Here is a 21033-nt window from a genome sequence, read left to right on the forward strand (position 1 = left end):
TAATAAAATCAGAGTTACTCATTTCTGAATTCCTGACAAAGCTTGAAACACTTTTAGTTGTACATTTGTTTTAGGAAAAAAATCAGATGAATTCTTTCATGGGTAACTTACTACCCACTGAATCCAGGTGAGAGTGCTCTACAAGGTATCTCTTACAAAGACAAAAAAGTCACCACCAACAACAAATGTGTCATATGTCACAGAATGGCATGTAAAACCATAGGGAAATATTTTTATGACAACATTGTTGACATTGTATGGTATGTGAGCATCTTACAGCTATATTTTTAATAACAACAACAAAATGAACAAAGAAACAAAAGAAAAACATAAAGTACATGCTCAGGGTGTAAATAATGAGTTTCTGCCTATGCACAGTGATGACAAGGAAAATTTATGTTTTTGTCTCATCTCTACAATTCCTAATGCTACAATTCTTGTCTCTTGAGGGCAGGAACCAGCACTCTGCAGTTCAGCACTCTGAAACACAAGAACAGGAACAAATACTTTGGTAAGCATAGATACAATCAGAAAAAACAGGGAAGCCTTTAACAAACAGACTTTGTGAGTATAGCTCTTAAAAAAAAATCTTAAAAAAAAAATCTTAAAAAAAAAATCAACCAAACTACCACTAAACCAACAGAAGAAATACAGACTGCAGGGCTCTTTCTCTTATATTCTGACTCTTCTCTCCCAGTTGCTGTTGCACAGCAGTTTTTCCCTTTCTTGAACATCCTTATACAGAGGTTCAACAAGCTGACTCAGCTTTGCCCAGCAGCAAGATCCCTTTTGGAGCCAGCTGAAATTGTCTCTTATTTAATGTAGGGCAGCTTCTGGACTCTTCTCACATATGCCACTCCTGCAGCCCCTCAATATCAAAACCTTGACACCTAGGCCCAATATATTCTATCCCTTGTCTCTGTAAAAAAAATATTTAAGAATTATCACTAAAATATGCATTCATCAACATTCACAACATAATCTTCACAAACTTCGCTTACATCAACAATAAGAATTGCCCAAACAAAAATCAATATAACACCATCACAACAACAACATAGACAATTTATACACATTCCACCCCTTGTCCCTCCACCACATTAACAGTAACACATATTCTTCATAGTTACACTCTCAAACAATGTCCAGTCCAAGTTTTGCCCATCAGAATTATTGTTCCTGTCTCAAGTTTCTTGAGAGTCCAACTTTGGGCACCAGAAATGCCTGGAGAGAGAGATGGGTGTGATGGTGCTTAGCTGCCTATTGATGTTATACTAGCACAGTACTATAACCAGCACCATAATTACCCAAATGATTGCTGTCCCATACAATGACTCCCTTGGTAAGATTATTGATCCTGTCCCAGATTCCATGAACAGATGCAAATACAGTTTTAGAGACTGTGGTTCTGAACTTACATTCACTGTGCTATGATTTTATGGTATCCTTGTCCTCTTTATCTTTTTAAAGGTTTACCTACTAAGTTGTTTAAGTAGGACCTCTTCTCACACTGGGGTCCTAAAGCTGAGTGTCATATGCTGGCTGTGGTCTAAAGAGTGCTGAGCTACAGGGCTACTGTGGGATTAAGTCAGAATAGAAAGTAGATGAGAACATCAGCTAATACTGAATCTTTGCAACAATTTTGTTATGGATTCCTATATACATGCAAACACTTGTACTGAACCTCTGACATGCACTTCCTCCAGTCACAAGTGAAGCACATAATGTTGTATGTCTCTTCTAGTCTACATCTTCAGTTTTTACTTGCCTCATCTTTACAAGGAGGACCAGCCTTCAGGAATCCACATCCCAGAGACCAGGGGAAAAGCCTGGAATAAGGAAGGAAGATTTACATTTGGAAGAGCAACAGTTTACATTACAGCAATCATTTAGTGATTCTGTGATTCAGAGCAGCTGAAATGAAGCCTAAGAACAGGCTAAATAAATGTTAGTTGTTAGGACATTGGAATTGTAAGACCTCAGTAGCAAACTTGTTCCCATTTTTTTTTTTTTTTTTTGCCACTTACTTTCTCAGTACATTTGTTCCATGAGCTGTAAAATAAGACTAATGAAACAGTCTCCTGTGTAAAACCTTTGGAGTGCTTTCAATGAAAAGTGACATAAAAATCTTGCTATTATACACTGTCTGAGGCTGCTCATTCTGCTTTGAGAGATATCATGGATTTACTACCTTAGTGTGAGGACAGAGCCAATCTTAAAACCTCATAATATTCCAAAAATCATAAGAAACATTTCAAGCAAACAGATAGCATTTTAATCACATCGCTCAATTCATCTTTTATGTTTGTGATTTTCTCTTTACTGATAAGGCAGCTGATATCTAGCAATTCAATTAATTTGCCTTCATCATCTGTTACAATTTAAACAACCTTTAAGGGATCAGTTGAGCAGAGAAATGAAAATGGGGAAATTATAATTGCAATGCATTTTGAATAAAGAGTTATAGTCCATTAGAAAACCCAGGCAGATCACGTAGTTCTACCCAGCCAGATCAGTCTGTCACAGGTTGTTAAAACTGATTTTCAGGGTTCATGAAAATGTTCATATACACACATTTAAATCTTGCTCCCTTTGTTTTAGTACAATAGCTAATCATGTACCATTCTCTTCTTGCCTAATTTCCTAATTTTCTTGTTTCAGTTTTCCCTCTCTCTTTTTTCTTTTTTCCTTTTCCTTTTCCTTTTCCTTTTCCTTTTCCTTTTCCTTTTCCTTTTCCTTTTCCTTTTCCTTTTCCTTTTCCTTTTCCTTTTCCTTTTCCTTTTCCTTTTCCTTTTCCTTTTCCTTTTCCTTTCCCTTTCCCTTTCCCTTTCCCTTTCCCTTTCCCTTTCCCTTTCCCTTTCCCTTTCCCTTTCTCATTCCATTTTCCTTTTCCTTTTTCTCAATTTCCTGTCTCCCCCAATATTTTCTGTATCTGTACAAACGATCTTGCTCTTGAAACTAAACCTTAGAAAAATTATTCATGTTTTTTGCTGCCCTTCTTTTTGGTTTATTCATAAACGATAAAATTCATCTTTGTTTCAACAGTCAGTAAAGGCATATGCCTCACTTAAGCCTTGCAAACAAGATTTACTTGGGAACTAAAACTGTCTGCAGTTTGGTCTGCCAAACAGATTTCATCCTGCTTAAATGAGCAGGACAGATTAGAGACTTTGTTGTCTCACTGTTCCCCTGTCCCAGGCTCGTGTAAGCTTTCTTAGAAAACCTGACTCTGTTTTGTTGACAAAGGAGGCTGTATTTTTATTTTAGAACAGCGAAATCTTTCCATTTGTCTGAATTTCTGATTACATGTATTCCTCTTGAATATTAAGAACATAACTTTTTTGATTCTTTATTTTCTGTGTGTACCCAGGTACTGCAAAAGATGGTGCTGAATTAGAAAACAAGGATTTGTGTTCTACTGTTCTTACTCAGTCAATGTTTCCAACTTACTTCAGTTTGAAGGACAGATTCTTGAGATTCTGTTCCATAACATGTATAGAATGCCTAAGCATTTGTTTAGATTAATTGTATAAAAGTATCCCAAATATTGTCCTCACTGTATTGAAACTAGCTCTGTTTATATATGTTGTATAAGGATGCAAGTGGAAAAGCATGCATAAAGTATTTTCTTTCCTTCATTCCTGTGTGCATTTTTGTCACTGTTTCTTGAAGAATATTTTCTAGGTAGCTTAGTTTTCGTTGGAGATAAAGATCAAGACTGAGGTTCAGTTGAAACCCTTCCTTCCTGCCAATACATAACGTGTAAGAGGAACCCATGTTGATAAAGAAACTTTATAAGCTTTAATACAGAGGTATTTCTCTTTAACTGGAGGCAAGAAAAAATGCACATATAATCAAAGGCTCTTTAGCTTGATCATAATTAATGTTGAGAAATTCTATCACTTTATTAACAGGAAAGGTCATCCTGTGGGATAGCTAAGATCTATTTTGATAAATAATGAAATCAAATTAAGAACAACTTTTAGAAATATATGGAAATGTATTCCTTTCATTCGTCCTTTTTTTTTTTTTTTTTTTTTTTTTTTTTTTTCCCTCCTTTTCTTAAGAAAAAAAAAAAGAAACAAGAAACAAGACATAAAGGTAAATGTCTAATAATCTCTTCTGAATTAAGTAGACATAATTGGATGAAATAAAATAGAAGGAAATACTTTTCAGCAAAATAAGCATATCCCATTCTCTTGATCTAAATCTCTCCTGGTCTTTTAATCTTTGACTATGTTCCCCAGTTTGAGCAATACAATTCCTGCTTTGTTTACAAGATGTAGAGAGTGATTTAAGGAAATTCAGAAAGAACCGGACCATATTATTTAGAAAGTATTGGACAGATTTGCTCAAATACCCTTTAAGTATTTGAGCAATTTATACTGTACAAAAAAAGTATTTGTACATATTATATATGTACAAGTAGAAAAATCTGTAAAGTATTAAGACATCTGCAATATACTGGTTTGAAGACTGTGTTATAGACCTACTAATCTACTGCTAGAACTGGCAAATCATTATTTTGTATATATACTGTTAACATTTCAGTCTCTTTACTGGGGTTGTTTGGCTTGTTGAACATGAAGAAGAGAAGGCTCCAGGGAGATCTTATAGTGGCCTTCCAGTACCTAAAGCGAGCCTACAGAAAAGCTGTGAAGTCCTTATGGGGGACTGTAGTGATGGTAGAAAGAGTAATGGCTTTAAACCAATAAAGGGTAGATTTAGATTAGATGTAAGGAAGAAATTCTTTATTATAAGGGTGGTGAGGCAAATTGCCCAGAGAAACTGTAGATGTCCCATCCCTGGAAGTATTCAAGGTCAGATTGGATGGGACTTTGAGCAACATAGTCTGGAGGAAGGTGTTCTTGGCAGGGGGTTGGAATTAGATGATCTTTATGGTCCCTTCCAACCCAAAACATTTTATGATTCTTTTTTGTTTGTTTGTTTGTTTTGTTTTGTTTTGTTTTGTTTTTTATCTGACATCTCACAACTTACAAAATTGAAAACTTGAAAATTAATTACATTCAGTACTTATTAATACTGGAGTACCAGAAGTCTGTCTGTACATGATGTAACTTCTGTTATTAATAGTTAACAATAATTGGTTCACTACACCACCGTTTCTTTTGTATCACGCTGATTATTCATCTTTCTGTGCTTTCAAGTCTGGCTGAATCTGTGTGCAGAATCCCAGCAAAAACATTAGCTTTATTTTGACCCAGGCTACCATACTGCCCTTCTTCATTGCTCTGTCATGGGAGTTTAATCTTCTGAATTATATGTAAAATGACAAATTAAATTAAACAGAGTTTACTGAATAACCTAACACCTAGTGCCTGAAGAATCAGTCTATTCTTTCACTCCAAGAGGTTAGTTTTGGAGTGTGTGCTAATTTCCTGCAGACTATTCAACTCCTGGCTGGTTACTAGTTTAGCTCCTTTCTAGAAATCCAAGAAGAAAGACAATAATGAAACACAATGAAATTTGCAGTGGTAGAACTGAGGCATAGTCTGCCTCACCTCAACATGTTTCATTTTAGAGGTGATTCTTCAAATTCCAATTTATCCTAAGCCCCAGGATTTCAATATTTTCCAGTGAAGAGAAATAGCTTGAAGTCTGCCTAGACTCAGATGAATTATTTTTGATTAATGCATAAAGAATCCTGTTTAGCTGAGACAGCTTACCTGTAGAGTTCAGTGAAACAAAGACATAAAAGGAGAATAATGTTTTGCATTTTTATAAGCAATTTTAACTGTCTTCATTTTCAACAAACCTTTAGCAGTGCCACAGAATGAACACCACCAAGAGTCAGAATTCTAATAATCAGTAGTAGCAAAGATAGATTAAATTCTTTAGAATATAATAATACATAAGTATAAATAAATTATTTAAATTATTTAGACTTATTGGGCTGCTCTGCTTAGGTTGAATGATATATTACAATTTTCTTTCACACCCTTCAGTAGTTTCTGTTTTTCTTTTTGATATGCAGAAAGAAAACAAAATTCAATCTTTGTTTAGAAATGATCAGTTGTAACGTATGTTTGTGTTCATGTAAACAGTTTGTTTATTTTCAGTGCAAAAATATGATGAAATTTCTATCCAGAATAGCTGAAATTTTGTACTGATACATATTCTATACTGCACCATTAAAAATATAGCAAAAAAAAATCACTCTAAATGTTTCACTTTTTAATAAAGTATTTATGAAATAGCATCATCTGTCTTGGATTATGTTTCTTCATCTGCCATGAGGTATATTTAGTAGATTCCACTTAAATACATTGTTCTTTATGGATCTATGCATTTATATGTATTCAGATAATTTTCTGATGAAAGAATACTCTCACCAAACCAAATAAGAATATACACACAAAAGTAAAATTATATCTCAGTAAAAATATAGCAGATTATCTATGTTGTCCCTTCTGGTTTTACAGAAAATTAAATATATTCTATAAATTTAGCAATGGAAGAACTAGGATAAAAGGGAAAAAAAATCACTGTTGCTGAGTAACTTTATTAAAGTTGATGCAGTTATAGCCAACACAGATCTGACTTGATATGTCAATGTTGTTTTTATGCTAAATTTATACAACAGAACTTTTATTTATTTATTTATTTTCCTTCTGGATTTCTTTCCTTTTTATTTATTTATATATATTTTTTTACTTCTTTTTTTTTTTTTTTTTTTTTTTTTTTTTTAACTATAGTGTTTTTTAGCTATGAAGTTTTTGTTTAAACTGCTGAAAAACAATCTACATATGTTATGGGCAAAATTACACAATCCATGGATTTAATGTCTGTTTTCCTCTTCAATGTGTACCGAAGGATTTCAGTCATATAGACTGGACTGAACAATGAAAGACAAGAACTTAAGTCATTTTGTGAGTTATTTTAGCCATAGCAGCACCTGCTGAGATTGTTTCCAATATTGCCTTTGGTGCACACAGACATAAGATTCTTATATTTTTCTTCTTTGAAAACTGAAGTGATGTCCTGGTGAAAATGTACTTTTTCATCTCTTACTCATCAGGAATTACTTGGCAATATGATGTGAGAAGGGGGAAGAAGTTGTATATAAATATAATATTGTATCCTGTATTATATTAATGTACCTATGGCAGATGACATAGCCAAAAAACCCTATAGCCACTGCTGTGTGCACAGAAGATGTATGTCCTTCTGATATTACTTTCTGTGAAGGATGAAATAAAAATTATGTACAAATCCACAGGTAGATACGGAGTACTTCTGGTAAGGAATGGAAGGAATCCAAGGTTTGCAGAATTCTTCTTCCCCTACTGCTCCACCAGGAATGATGTCTTTGAAATGAACTATTGTCTCACAGATTCATCACTTATTGGCAAGGATAATTTTCTTCAAGGATCTAAATCCTACCCATATGGCCAGAAAAGCATATACTTATAGGTAGAGATGCCTTAAAGTTCACAGTGAAAGTCAAAACTATAAGGTTGCATTAGGTTGCATCCTCCAAAGTGTCTCAGAACAACTCTGGTTTCTCTTCCCTTCCTCAAGCATTTGTCCTTGCTCTTGGAAATAAATCTCTATGCTTCACCTTCTTGGTTAAGTCTTTCAGACCTGCTGCAGACAAAAGTACCAATGTAAGTCCCTTGCACTTGAAGGCTGAATATGGCTAAGGGAAGGATGGTAGCAGGGCAGCAGGGAATGTGACTATTTCACCAAACTTTCCCTATTAATATTATTATACAGGAAAGATGTATAAACGCAGAAGCTGAATTTAAGAGAATAAAAATACTATATAGAACTACATATTAAACAGGCATAAGGCAGCTGAATGGCAATGAATAATTAGTAAGTAACAAGCAGTGGAGATAACACAGCTCCATCTCTATTCTTTTAGTTTCATGTATCATATGGTCACTGATGGAGACTGGATAAATAGAATATTTATCCAGAAAATCTGGTTACTGTTTGATCTTGTATCTTACCAGACTACTCATTTTGTTTTCTCCCTTTCTATATGTAACTCACCAATTGGAAAAACAAGAAAGGAAAGCCTGATTCCTCTTTTCTGCTGACCTCAAAAACTGTTCCTTGAATCGTTTTTTCCTATTTCTTTTCTTCTTTATGGTGATATCTAGAGACCAAAACTGCAGATGTGTCTAGGGCTACAAAAATAGTAGAGCTATTCCTTGATCCTAAGAACTGTTGTCTACATTACAGAAGGTCAGGAGTTTTATACTAAAATTATTATTATTATTATTATTTTTTGAATATTTGATTCACTGAGTCAAAAAGATTGAGAGAATACAAGATCTTACATCTGAACACATAAGCATCTGATTTGTTTTAAGGTCATTCTACACAGTATAATTTTTTGTTGAGTCAAAAATAGAGTAACTCATGTAGATCTGTGCTATTGATATATCATTAAATATTTAATATTTTGGAACAAGATTGATTTCTATTCTATCACTCTATGTCTATGACAAGTCTTGCTATATTACATAGTAAGAATAATCCATCCCATCTGGATCTTGTTGCTGCCACGAGCCAGAGTTAGAAGATAATGTATGTACATGTACACTTCAGAAGACTGTGTAAGAGGTATCTACACAGGCACGTCCTGAAACACATATTTTAGTACCCATTCTAAAACTTTAATTGCAATTAAAATATTATTATAGGTATTTCTGATATCCATATACGTCTTTTTCACTATTGGATATTGTTAAATTGCAGTCCTTAATGTCTTTCAGTGGTAATGAATTCATATCTTAGTTGCTACTGTAAGAAAATATATTTTTTCTTTTATGACATTAATTTCTCTTCTTCCAACTGCATTGAAAGTGTCCTGTTATGTTCTGAGACAAAGAGAACATAATCTCCTTTTTCTGCCTCCTGTAGAATGCTCAGCATTTTATCATGTCCCTAGCTTAATATTTCATTTCCATCATAAGCAATATCAGTAAGAGTTATGTAAAATTATTAGCCATCTAGGGACATACTAGGTCAGTTTACTGCTGATATAACTTTATAATAACATTTATGTGCTAGAAATTTTAAGTACATAGAAGGATAATTCAGCATAATATGTGCTGAAACAATATCATCTTTTTATAGTGACACATGGGAGATGTAGCTATTATAGTGTGCTTTGCAAATCAACACCTTTATTTCACGAACTATTAGCTTTTTGAGGGAAAGCTAAGGGTAAGTCCATGGTGATGAAGGTCTTGACTTTATAGATGGATCTGTAATACGAAATACCATATATCTGTCTCCTTCAACAGTAAACTGATATGAAAAATATGACATATGGTTAGTACTTCAGAAAATTAGGGAAATGTTGCTGCAGAAACGTAGGGAAATGTTGTGTGATTCAGTAAGCCAACTGGGCTCATATTTAAAGAAAGCACTGATTATTGTTTTTCTGAAACTTTTGGAAAGAACCTGTTTACACCTTAGATGAAGAGAATGGCTATATGACATGCAAAAATGAAAGACAGAAGTATTTGAATTACTTCTATAATGCTCTGTAAGTGCCTATAATTGTAATGACATTTTGTACTCCTGTGGTGAAGTTATGAAGAAACAAAAGCAGCCTCCACTCAGCCCATGTTCTGTCACCAACAATTACTGAAAGTAAAGCTTTAGGGAAAAGTATTAAAGTGTAGTAAAGAATATCACATTACTTCCCAACTACTCTATCCTCAACCATGTTTTGGGGAGAATTCCTGGCCATCATTAGTATCCATAATGGACTTCTAATGTCCAAATTTGGCTAATAATTCTGTGAGGTTATGTAAATTATCAAACAAACAAACAAACAAACAAACAACTTGTAACAATGAGGCTCACAGTTGAAATGTTAGGCATATAAAGAAATGTTCATTTTTGTTTGGAGATTTTGTTCTTTTTAAATTTTCATCATTTAGTTTCCTATTGGTGCGTCTCAGTTCTAATTCAAATGAACACTTACTACCTCATCTCCTCCGTGATGCTCATAGATCTACTCCATAACCATGCAAGTATTTTTTTTTCGTCTCCTTGATGAACAGTTCTATTCTGGACCCAAATATTCAGAAATAAGTTGTGGCAGAAAGGCACAGCAGAAAAAATAGTTTTGGGAATGGTAGAGGTGAGATTATGACTCATGTTCTCCACAAATATTTTTTACCACTTCAAAGTTTGTGTTGTTTTATTTTTTTTCTGAAACTGACCTGGGGACACTTTGATACCATAGGCCAAAAAACTCTGCTTCCATGTGAAGAAAAGCAAAAGACCCCACTTCACATTATAACAAACAGAATCCATGTAGAAATCTCAGGTTAGCTTTACTCTTGAAGGAATAGATCTGAATCCATAAAAATCATAATCCATAAAAATCAGTCTTTTTTATAAAAGGTCAGATAATTTTCATGTCCCATGATATTACAGGATAGTGTTGTCACTTTGTAAAGATTCAGAACAAAAAATAGGTATTCTTTTGCTAAGTAATAAAATATCTTCTGCAAAATGTTGGATATATGCAAAATATTGACCATGCTTTTTGTCTTTAACATTCTTTAAGTATGTTTTCTTCTGTGATTACACCAGTAATTTCTTTAATGTGTTTTCTGTTAACACATTTTAAAAAAATCCATAAATTGTAGATTATTGTCTTAATTACTAGTTGAATTACATTTAAAATATTAGCCAAATAGAAGAAAAAATTGTTGATTTGTCAAACAATCTGATAAATATTATGGCTTCATTATCAGTGTCAGGACAATTTATTTTATTTTTTCATTTGTTTTCATTCATGCTTTTTTTTTTTTTTCATAGTATCTTGGTTTCAAGAAGATTTATTTAATAAACTTTACGGCAGTTTTATATGAGACGTGGAAATTTTCTGATATTTGAATTTTCTATCTATTTTTTGCTAATTGAATTCACAGATATCTTTTTACTTATAAGCCAATGGTTTGGATACCCACAACTCTAAGCATTTTCCTGATTTCAGCTCAAACTCAGGAAACTATAGACTATAGGAAATTATGCTAGGAGAAAAAAAAAAAAGAAAAAAAAATAACAAAAATGTCTATTCTGGCTAAAAGTCAGGGAAGAGGATGCAAAAGAGAGGAAAGATCTTCTGTGGGCCAGAACAAAGAAGAAGTGAATATTGTAGCTTAAAGCATACATTGCAAAATGATCATTGTCTTGAAAAACTGGAGGAGGCTTTTCCAGCCTGGCAGTAGGAAAAAGTCTCTGGGCTCATTCCCAATCTCAAATTCTCAGATTAAGTAAGAAACTTCTTCGCACCGCTTTGAAATGAGAATTGGATCATGTGCTGTATACTTTTTTTTTTTTTTTTTTTTTTTTTGATGCCTTGAAAATAATGAACTTATTATGGTCAAGAAAAACAGAAACTGAGATACTATTGGATACTCTTTCCATATATTGCTTCCTGCACACAAAAGTAACTCAGATGTAAAAGAGGCCAACTGACAGTTAAATAAATTATAAGAAAATTTGACATAATATTTTTAAAGAAAGATACAGTGTCACTAAAAACCCTTCCTATTAGTGCAATAGAGAAGGATTTATAAAAAACATTGTTAGATCTCAAACTAGGTCATAAAAAACTTATCTATCAGATTCCAGAACATCCATTCATTTTCTCAGTAACCACAAAGGAGACTGTACAATTACAAAAAGTAATAAAAGATTGTGAAAGGGAAGATCTGTGGTTTAATCTTTTTTTTTTTTTTTTCTCTTTTCTTTTTTTTTCTTTTTTTTTTTTTCCCTACCCAAAGGAATTTGAGCATTATGTGCAGTCTTCCAAAACCTCTTCTAAACACCAGAGTAAAGAACAGTAAAGAATACCCTGTGATGTTTCCATCACTCTTACTGAATCTGGGCCATTACACAGAAGAGATTATAAAATTCAGGTAACAAAAGATATAAGTGAATTAAAACATCTTACTGTACTGAAGTGGTGGAGGAATTCTAGGCTCTATCCTGTTTTCTAAAGCTGTTTACACACCTTAGTGGTGCCTGTAAAATAGAAAATGCACAATGTCTCTTAGAGAGGAGACCAGAATCCAGGTCTCTCTCAATCCATCTTGGCAAAAGAACTATTTCCTTCACCAATCTTCAAAGTTGTATTTTAGCAGAAGGATTAGAGAGACTCTGAGCATCACCATACAATTTCATAGCTTCTAGGTGGTAGCTATCATTTCTGTAATAACACTGTAGGAACTGTTGATTTAAAAATAATTATAATAATTCCAATTAAATTAATAATTGTGATGTTAAAAGTGATGTTAATTCAGAAGTCTGATCTTTCAATCCTTTTTCTTTTTCCTGAAAGCAGTCTAACTTGCTTTGTTTACATCAGAAAAGAAGTACAAACTTTGAATCCCTTTGAGAAACTTTCTTTCCATTATAGCATTACTTAAGAAGAATACTAGGAATCTTTAAGGATCCACACATAGACATAAACCCCTGTTTTACTTTCATGGTAGCATGCAGTTCCTATACTTCAGGCACAGATTAGATTTCTAAGGTAGTGAGATCACTCCTACATGGTTCAGTTGTTCAGCCTTTCTGTATAGCTGACTAATAAACTGAGAACGCTACTGTTTTGATTGCATAGTTGAACATAAGTTGACAGTCTGCCGTCTGTGAAGAGTAGTATGTTTCAAGGTTTCTGATAAGTTCTGATAACAACAAATTTGTTTGAAATTGATGGCAAATAATTGAAATGCAGTGACACATTACAGCATTACAGTAGCAAATAAATGATTATCAATTACTAACTACATTTCTTACATTTCAATCTATACTAAATATAGCTAAAAAAAAAAAAAAAAAAGGTTACTAGAAGAAATCACTGAGCCCATTAGCAACTGGAAGATGTTTTAGGATGGTTATGGCTAATCAGAAGTACAGCTTTAAATTAACAGCTGCAGACAGAACTAGTTAGAAATGTTATTAGTACAGGCAGCTTCAAAAGAAATAGCAAACTATTTCTTTACAAATCTTTTTAAATAGCTACAGTCACACGGACAATGAAACTTTATTTTCCTGATCAAATTTGTACTATTCAAATTCCCAATAGTTTTTCTGGGCTCCAGTAATCTCATAAATATGTTAATTCAAAAATAAACAAATAGTCAAAATTGACAAATAGTCAAAAATTAACAATAGTCGAAGACTATTAACTGGAGGACTGGGTGATCGCCAACCACATGAAGTTTAACAAAGGCAAGTGCCAGGTCCTGCACCTGGGATGGGGCAACCCTAGCTATATGTACAGACTGGGAGATGAGACCCTGGAGAGCAGCCCCGCAGAGAGGGATCTGGGGGTTGTGATTGACAGCAAGTTGAATATGAGCTAGCAGTGTGCCTAGGCAGCCAGGAAGGCCAACCGTATCCTGGTATGCATCAAGCACAGCATTGCTAGTCGGTCAAAGGGAGGTGATTGTCCCACTCTACTCTGTGCTGGTCCGGCCTCACCTCGAGTACTGTGTGCAGTTCTGGGCACCACAGTACAAGAAGGACATTAAACTGTTGGAGAGAGTCCAGAGGAGGGCGACAAAAATGGTGAAAGACCGAGAGGGCCCTCATGAGGAGCATGAGGGTTCCTCATATGGAGCGGCTGAAGAGCACTGGACCTGTTCAGCCTGGAGAAGAGGAGGCTGAGGGGGGACCTCATCACAGTCTACAACTTCCTCGCGAGGAGGAGTTGAGAGGCGGGTGACCTATTCTCTGTAAACACCAGTGACAGAACCCGCGGGAATGGTGTTAAGCTGAGGCAGGGGAAGTTTAGGCTTGACATCAGGAAGAGGTTCTTCACTGAGAGGGTGGTTGCACACTGTAACAGACTCCCCAGGGACGTAGTCACTGCACCAAGTCTGTCTGAATTTAAAAAGCGATTCGACTGTGCACTTAGTCACATGGTCTAAATTTTTGGGCAGACCTGTGCAGTGCGATGAGTTGGACTTGATGATCCTTACGGGTCCCTTCCAACTCAGTATATTCTATGGTTTCTGCACTTTTTGCTTCTCAGCTGATATAGATCCTAATTTTAGAACAAACAAATCTTTAACTTTGATGTGTGTGTTTGGTTTACATAACATGCAGTTGCCCAGTTGCTTCTTTTTGAAGAAATGTGTTTATTAAAAGATCATTAAGAGTCTACCCAGATCTTCATTTTTTTTCAAATCAGTGGACAAGTATCTGTTAAAAGGGCTGACATCCTTCCTTGACTTCATGACCCTTCCTTCTTGGGGGGTTGTGAGATTCAATATTCTAACTATATATTTCAAGGGAAAAAGTTATCAAACCATTTGAAATATCAAAATACCTGAATTATCTAAGAGAATTCTCTGATAAATCTTGTGTTGCCTTTGTTTTGAAGAGTTGTGTTCAGCTAGTCACTTGTGATGACCTGTAATCCTCAGCAGGTACAAATGTCTGTTCAAATTAGTCAATTATTTAAATAATAATGTGTGGTATTCTGCATGTCTCCTCCACTTTATAGAGATACCTGAGGTCAAGGCTGACTTCCTAGAGTAGATTGCACTCTGCCCTGGTGCTTTCTATATAGACATAAAAAAATAGACATTTGGAGACAACTTCTTCACATAGAATTAAAGATAGGCAATGACTCATTGCCACCTGCAAATGGCCATTCCTGTCTGGTGAATACAGTGCATAGAATGATTAGTTTAGACATAACAAACTAATTTTAGAAGTCTCAGTTAGATGAGATAAATACCATTCTTCTGGACAAATGTAAGGAAGTAATGTAAGCCTATGAGACCCATTGTCTGATTCAATTTTTCCCAGGGTGCCATGTTACTATTTCAAGGCCCAGGATGGTGTTCAGTGGCATGGGGCACAGGACATATTTCCAGCCATCTGTTGGTTGCTTCCAACATTGTAAGTACATGATGCGTGCCATTGAGAGTTTGAGGGAGCACAATATAAACAGTGCCAGGCCTCCCCATATTTATATCTCGGCCATCGTACTCCATACCAAAAAGCCTTTAACCACTTGGCTTGCTTGATTGCAGAAAATGTTTCACATTCATGGATAAGCTCTGCAATAGTGTCCATGGTCAGGTCCACCCCTCGATCATGAGCCCACCTATGTTACATCTCTTCCTTGATGGACAAAGTAGTCATGGGCCCATGATTATGTTATGGGCCTATGAATAACTCACCCTTCTGTTGCCAGTCCAGATCCACCTGAACCACTGCAATCTTTGCAGCCTGATCCACCTGTTGATGTTCTTCAGTGGCCCAGTTCTTGGGTATGTGAGCATCTACATGGTGTACTTTCACATCCAGATTTTCTACTTGGGCAGCAATATCTTGCCACAATACAGCAGCCCAGATGGGTTTGCCTCTGCACTGGAAGTTGTTTTGCTTCCATTGCTGTAACCACCACCAAAGGGCATTTGCTGCCATCCGTGAGTCTGTACAGAGAGAGAACACTGACCACTTTTCTTGTTCAGTAATATCAAAAGCCAAAATGACCAATAGAGAGTTAGTAGAAGACTGGAATGAAAGGATGAATGGTCTCTGTGTAAGTTCTTTTCTCCAATGATGTATGGGTTTGGGCTGGGATAGAGTCAATTTTCTTCTTAGTAAAGGATATGGTTCTATGCTTTGGATTTGTGATTAAAACGGTGTTGATAACACATGAATAATTTATTTGTTGCTCAGCATTGCTTACGTGGTGTCAGGACTTTTTTTTTCCCCTACAATGCCACACCAGTGAGTGGGCCGGGGATGCACAAGAAGCTGGGAGAGGACACAGCCAGGACAGCTGACCCAAAGTGACCAAAGAGATATACCATATTCAGCAACAAAAACTCAAGAGAATATAGAGGAAGTGGGGTGATATTTGGAGTGATGGTATTTGTCTTCCCAAATATGCATGATGAAGATCTGCTTTCCTGGAAAGAAATGAACATTTGCCTGCTGATCGGAAGTAATGAATGAATTATTTTGATTTGCTTGTGTGTGCAGATTTTTCTTTACCTGTTAAACCATTTTTATCTTGTCCCACCAGTTTTCTCTCTTTTACACTACCGATTTCCTTCCTTACCCCACTGAGGGACAATAAGTGACCAGCTTTGTGTGTTGGGTTACCCAACAACATAATTGGTTTATGACCAGTATGGGTTTTAAGCATGGAGTATAAGAGTTGATACCAAACTTTTTTCTGTGTTTAGACTTAAAATACATTTCTTAGCTATCCATGACATGTATGCACTTATTTTAACAATATTTGCTAAATAGTTTCATTGCAGACATCAAAACTAACACTCATCCCATGGGATGGGTCATGGGAATATTTCATATTTGCATTACTGCTTCAGGAAGCAGGAGAGACTTGTAGGAAACTCTGGACACAAAAAATCAGTCCCCATGAAAGACGATTCCTTCCTGACATAGATGCTGTGGCTTCCACCAGACTAAGTGGCCTTGGTTGGGGAATAAGGAGGAAAAAGTACACATAACCTTCAAACATTGGGCAAAAAATGAGATATACTCATTTTTTGTCACTGATGGGAAACAGGAAAAACACCACGCTAAATATAGGACACATGAGTATAGCTCACCTTAGGATAATCACCTAACATTTCTGTTCTCATTTGACCCTTTAGATGTCTAGGTGTTTAGATGGAAGCTGAATGGCAGAACATTTCAGTAGGTAAGGCTTGGGACTTAGAGGAGATCTTAATTTCATTCCTGCTGTACTATGGTCTCTCTTATAGCTGATTAAATCAAGAAAAAGACACTGATGTCTCGATTCCTTCCATTAAATTTAGACACTTCAGTTATATGTCTGAAGTTAAAAGCTTAGTACTATCATCCTATAGGATTGTAAATGGAGAGAAAAGCACTTCCAGAGGTTTAGTGAAATCTACCTGGGCTGAACCAGTCTCTGAAAATTCTTTTTCTCTGCGGAGACTGCTTCTGTATTTATGACCCTAGACAAATGCCTCAAGGTAGGTGTGGTGAGTTTGGGGTTTAGAGCCTTCTTGTGGGTTCCCATGCCTGATGTGGATGGTGTGAGAATAAATACATAAACAATTTTGAAGTTCTTGTCTGTGTTATCATATATGATAGCTATGTAATGACCCAAAACATCCAAGTGACACTCTGTCTTGCAGTGACCAACGCAGAGTCCCTGATCACAGCTGGGTGATCAGGCAACAAACATAAGCAGATTTCTGAAACTTCTTTCCATCATCTTTACTAAACTTTCTCCACCACACACAGAGACATTTTTATTTCACCTTACACTGAAGGCCAACATGTCTCTGAATATTTTGGCCTGCTAAACAGCCAGCATCTGTAGACTTCAGGGCCTTGCATAACCTCAAAGACCATGGATGTTTTTAGCTGGATAGCACTCAAAATTTTCTTATTCCAGTTTTTAAGGCTTTCTGCCAAAACATCCACTTTGTTTATGCACCAGAATCATCAGCAAGATTAGTATGGCCTTGGGAATATGTTACTTAACTAACACAGAAGATTTAATAGAGGGGAGATAAAACATACCTTGTAGGCTTCTGTAAAGCCCAGATATTAAGAGTCTTATTTTACTTCTGTTTACACAATTGAAAACTGGGAACTATTCTGCTGAAGTCAACAGTTAGACAGGATACAAGTGGTGTTAAGTGAGATCAGAAACAAGTTCTTAACTTCCTCTGGGATTTCATAGACTCATTACACCTTTAACATATAAGTTTAACCTCATGGACTTATTATTATTATTGTTGTTGTTGTTGTTGTAGTTGCTATTACTACAATTAATAAAAATAATAATAAGTAGTTTTTTATTATTATTAAAGATAGGTATAATTCTGTCAAAATCATGTCTGGCAGATTTTTTTTTGAAATCTGTAGGGGTTGCAAGTACTATTAAAGTTTGCTATTAGAGAAGCCTACTTTTAATTACTCTTTTTTAAACTCTTAGTCTGTTCACTTTGAGAATATATGAGAACTCTAGATATAATTAGAATTATTTAACCTGATAGCCACTGCTCCTCCTACTATTATGCACATCTCTTGATAACTGGGAAAACGCCTATCTTTAAAACAGGTTTTACTAGAAAACAGAAAAGTTGGCAGAGTATTTGGGTATTAATCATATCTCTACCACGATCTGCCTGCCTTTAAAACCTAGTCTTCAAATTGCTTATGTCTTACTGACAACCTAATTTTAGATGAGGGAAATAGATGAATATGGGATGACATAGACGTTTAGCATCAGCAGAAGTTTATAATAAAATCATGGATTAATAGAATCATTAAGGTTGGGAAAGTCCTTCAACATCATCTGGTCCAACCATCCCCCTACTACCAATATTACCCACTAAACCTTGTCCCTAAGCACCACATCCAACCTTACCTTAAACATCTCCAGGAATGGTGACACCACCAGTTCCCCAGGCAACTTGTTCCAATACCTAACAACTCTTTTCAGGAAGGAATTTCTCCTAATTTCTAACCTGAACCTCCCCTGGCACAACTTGAGGCCATCCCCTCTTGCTCTATTGTTTGTTATCTGGGAGAAAAGGCCGATCCCCCAGCTCCACACAACTTCTTTTCAGGTAGTTGTAGAGAGCCTTCTGTTCTACAGACTAAACAACCCCAGTTCCCTCAGCTGCTCCTCATAGGAGTTGTGTTCTAGGCCCTTCACTAGCTTTGTAGCCCTTCTTTGGATATACTCCAGGGCATAATGAAAAGACTGGCACTAGTTTTGAAGGTAATTGATCAGATCAACCCAACAAATGGTTCTTTTGAGGTGGTTTAGAATTTAAAAAAGGTGCTTTACCACAGAAATCTCTTGTTTGTAGTTGAGAAATATCTTGTCTCATCTAAGTCAGCAAATATAATCCATGAAGTCTACATTCTGGCCATGCCCTGTCCTTGAAAATCTCAATACTTGTTTCTCAGGGCTACAACAGCATGAGCCATCAATAGCCTGTGTGTAATGTATGTATCTGCCTCTGTTGGTGTTTTCCTCTTTATGTGACCTGTCTGCAATATGTACGTCAGCACATTATAAAAAGTCAGATTTCTGCACTGACATTTACCCTGTTTGCCAACACATATCTCTAAGCCATTTTGCATATCTGACTGAAGCTATAACTCCTTGCTTGAGATTATTTTCTCTTTAGTTAGTCCTTACTCTGTCAGTCCTGGGGTGATGAAATGAAGCTATCTGTTCAAAATAACATTGCGTGAGATACATACAGCAGTCTGTTGATTTTGGCTGTTGTAGACATGAAGCTTAAAGCCATCTTACTTAGCTGTAAAGAGGACAGGATACAGCTGCAATATTGAAATATGACACACACCTTGAACAAAAGCTACAAGCCAGAAGTCTGGAAAAATCTTACAACTTAGTCCCTCTATATAGAAGTCACAGTAGTTTTTCAGGTCCTGAAGATAGGAGGAGGAAAAGGAAAAGAAAAGGTGACATCTTTTGATCTCTATGTAAAACAAGCAGAAAAATGAGAACTTATCCCATTCTCACACTTACCCTGTGCTTTTAATTCTCCTTGGCTGACTTTTGGGGAAGATCAACTCAGAGTAAACTTAAGGAAATTGGAAGCTGAAAAGCTATGTCAAAAGGTTTGTTTGGTGGATTTTTTTTGTTGCTGTTGTTTTTAAGTATTTAAGAAAAGCCGGCAAGCAATCAGCATCAACCAATAAAATAATACCCCTTGCACACATTCCAGCACATACCGAAGCTTACAGTTAAATAGATATCTAATTTCATAAGTAAATTAGAATTATCCTGTACAACTCATAACATTTATCAGGATTTAGATACTCTGCATGGATTAACATTCTTCTTAAATCAGAATTAAAGCAAATAGTAAGCATGAGCAAAACATGGATTTTAAATTTCTATTGCAAATCAGTACATGGCAGTCCAGCATCCTCAAAGCAGCAGTTAAGCATTTAAGCTAGCCCTTTAAACGCCCAGAGTGGCAGAGCTGTAAGAAAATGTGCTGTTCATATTCTCCATCTAAAGTTGCACTTCCAATCTGAGGAAGTAAGGTAAGGACTGATAGGTATTTCCAGTCCATTCCACATGAAAACATTTTTTTTTTTTCTTTTAAAAATAAATATGTGGGACTCTGTAAGAAAAGAAAAAAGAAAAAGAAAAATAAAAATAATAAAAAAAAAGAGACCATTTATTATAAATGAATGTAAATGACTTGTGATCTTTCAAAAGTGTGAATTATCCCTGCTGTTTTCATACAGCTTCTTAGTTTTGACTGTAAAAGACACATAGGTTCTACCACAATTTTAACAAACACTATGTTGATGTCTACATTAGTGGAAGAGAATTGGACTGCATCTTTACAAAGTGCTATATGTCTTAGGTTTTTCTTATTTACAGGCATCCTCCCATTGTCCAAAATTTCATTCAGGTGAAAGGAAAACCACTCACAACACAAGTAACATTCATCAACTGGCTCCCATCCACACTCCTTACAGCAAGCCTGTCCTAGAGCAGACCCTGTATAGCACAGCACTTGGCTCTAGGTTTCTGTTGGCCTCCATGTTTTACCCTTTTGGCCCTCAAATTAAATCGTGATTTTCTGCAGTATTTTTCATGTGAAATAATTTTAATATAGCATCAAGAGATTTCATTCTGAGGAATACATTCTTCCTGACTTTTCATAATTCTCTTCCATAAAATATTTTCTAGAGAGCACCTTATCTGAGAGAATCAGAAACTGATTGCATTTCCTCTGGATAGATTTGTCCTTACAAAAATACCCTCTAATTGTCTCTGTCACATATCATTGTTCATCTGCAAATACCATCTTCAGTGAGGAAAGTAGTTTCCTTACTAGCTGGGGAAAAAAGTGGATTATACTAAATAAAGCACATAGGTAGATCCCAATGCACAAACCTGAAGCAAATTGTACTGTGACAGCTGTGAACAAATGAACAAGCTAAGTAGTAAAGTCAGATAGTGTTGGGGTTGACTGTCTTTCCTTCCAGGCTACA

General features: G+C 35.6%; 1 protein-coding gene across 2 annotated transcripts in view; it reads right to left on the reverse strand.

Annotated features, from left to right (window-relative positions):
• Window positions 1-256: 256 nt before the first annotated feature.
• Window positions 257-21033, reverse strand: part of LOC311434913 (uncharacterized protein) — a gene marked incomplete at its 5' end in the record, with an annotated part of 781460 nt that continues 760683 nt past the window's right edge. Inside the window, 4 exons of one of the 2 annotated variants that reach the window (XM_084515424.1) lie at window positions 257-480; window positions 1769-1829; window positions 11957-12027; window positions 15204-15458. The remainder of the gene's footprint in view (window positions 481-1768; window positions 1830-11956; window positions 12028-15203; window positions 15459-21033) is intronic. The other variant, XM_084515426.1, reaches the window with a different exon arrangement.

Source organism: Aythya ferina, assembly GCF_964211825.1.
Source record: "Aythya ferina genome assembly, chromosome: 3".
NCBI classification, from domain to species: Eukaryota; Metazoa; Chordata; class Aves; order Anseriformes; family Anatidae; genus Aythya; species Aythya ferina.